Consider the following 2496-nt stretch of genomic DNA (forward strand, 5'->3'; position numbering starts at 1 on the left):
CAGCTCTTAACCAACGCGCCACTCAGCCAGCCCCTCATTGTGATTTTTAATTTGCATTTCCAACACCAAGGATGTCAAGCATCTTTTCTTGTGTTTATGAGCCATTCAGATAGCTTTTTTTTTTCTAGACATAAGTCCTTCATCAGATGTATGATTTACAAATATTTTCTGTGACTTGTCGGTTCATTCCCTTAATGGGTCTTCTGAAGAACAAAAGTTTTTAATTTTGATGAAGTCCAATTTATCATTTTTTTCTCTTATGAATTGTGCTTTTGGTGTTGCTTCCATATTTTTTTTTGTTTTTATTTTCTTTGTTTTACTTCTTTTCTTTATATTTTTATATCCATATATTTTTTAATTTGTTGTATCTATATTCATGCCTAAGTTAAACTTAATAAGTATTTCATAACAAAGTGTTTATCTGATTGCACTTCTCTTTCTTTCATAAAATTACATGTTAAAAGAGCCCCACTGGGAATTTTTAAGGTGAGGTGGACCCATTTGACAATTTCAATAAGTATTATGATGCCTCAAAGGTCAGATGATAATAATGGTTTATCAAGGGCTTACTGTGTGCCAGGTGCTGTTTTAAGCTCTTTGCTGGTATTAACTCATTTAATCCTAATGCACTCATGTAGTATCATTATTATCACCACTTTAGAGGTGAACACACATACAGAATACAGAACACTAAGTAAATTGCCCAGAAAGTGGCAGAGCTGGGATTTGAGCTCAGACAACCTAGTTCCTAAGCCTGAGCTCTTAACCACTATGCTATACAGCCTCTAAGCAACTTTCCCCACAGAATGACCCCTCAGATAAGATCTGTTTCTGTGGGGGCATGTGGTGGGTGTCTCACATAATGTCACCCCAATCCCTCTTCTCTGGAAACGGTCTGATCTGCTCACAGGGAGGATTCCTATTTAATTGTGTGAACTTCCCACTGCACTCATCATTTCCCCTCTCCAAACACAGCCATTGTTGATTAAGCTGACTGAACAATAACCTAAGTTTAGTATATCCTATTCTCACTCCCTCTTGAGATTTAAGAAATATTGGAATTGGGAGCCAAGTCAAGTCCCTGGATTGCTATAGACTGGGACCTCTACCAACTGCCAGTGAAGTTTTAGGACTTTTCTTGGCTTCTCCCTTCCTGAGGCCTGGCTGTTCTATAATTCCATGGCTCATGGAGATATCTCTGTATTCTTCTGATACATTCTCCCCTTTGCTTAAGGTAGCACAGGTTGGTATCTGTTACTTGCAACCAACAAACCGTCGCCACCACAGGCAGCCAGGGCTGAGGCTAACTCCGTCTTCCCAGGGTCCACAGGCTGCGCCAGCACAATATGGGTTTCAGCACGGCTCCCAGATCTGAAGGCCTCACTGGGGCCTCACTAAGCACTGGTGACACTGGTCACTGGTGACACTTGCTTGTCAAGTGTGTCTTGGCTGAGACAGTCTTTCTAGGCTTTCCGGAAGACAATCCGCTTATCTGATCAACTAAACTGTGCTAATGAGAGAGCGAGCTGGAAGAAACTTTCAGTAGCTCCTCTTTACTCCCAGGTAGAATGTGATGTGTATATTATAACAAAGTACTTCTGAAGACAATGCCACTATTGTTTTCCAAACTGAGCGGCTTTAATAGCAGCTATTTCAGGTCAGAAAAGAATAAAGGAATCTTTCTGAGTAATATTTCTGAGAATATTTCTGAGGGGCTTTATTTTGCCCTCCACTTGCTTCTTCTGAACAGCAGCTTCCTTCCTCTTAGCAGAGGGCGAGCTGATGAGCAAAGAGCCACCGCTACCTTCCACCAGTGACAGCAGTAGTTCCAGAGAATGACTTCAGAACAGGCAGCAGCTCCAAAAGTGATGCTAGCCTAGCTCCAGTGACAGTAACGACTAGCAAGAAGTTCTGGTTGGGGCACGTGGTTTGAAAGAAAGAACAGGGGTGTTGGAGTCAATCAACCTACATTCAAAATCCCAACTCGCTGCACACAGGCACGTTCTGGGCCTATTTCCTCAACTTTAAAATACAGTTGATGATAATGGCAACGTTAAAGGGTTGAGGATTCATTTGTAGAAAGCCTGGCACACTGTTTCCCATAGATTATTCAGGTTTCCCCTTGTCAAAAAGCAGGAACTCCTCAGCTCCTTCCATTGTTTCTCTCTCACACGCACACAGACACAAAATGGTTCATAAAAGGATCATAATTCTGAGTGTAAAATTGAGACATTTCACAGGTATCGTTCTGTAATTATTCAAGTCAGCCAATATATACTCAGGGCCATTTTTCTAGAAAGCCATCATCTACAAGGCTAGAGGAAATTTTCCTGTAGTTGCGAGTTGGAGACTATCTCTTAGATTACATAGCAAATGTTACCAAACATTTGAAAAACTATCTGAAGCTTCAGCATATTCAAAAATCAATATTATTTTCCTTGCTACTTATTTTCCAACAGTTGCAAGAAAGTGGCTGAAAATTTCATTTTCCAATCA

This window comes from Hipposideros armiger, unplaced genomic scaffold (assembly GCF_001890085.2).
Source record: "Hipposideros armiger isolate ML-2016 unplaced genomic scaffold, ASM189008v1 scaffold_51, whole genome shotgun sequence".
In the NCBI taxonomy this organism is placed as follows: domain Eukaryota; kingdom Metazoa; phylum Chordata; class Mammalia; order Chiroptera; family Hipposideridae; genus Hipposideros; species Hipposideros armiger.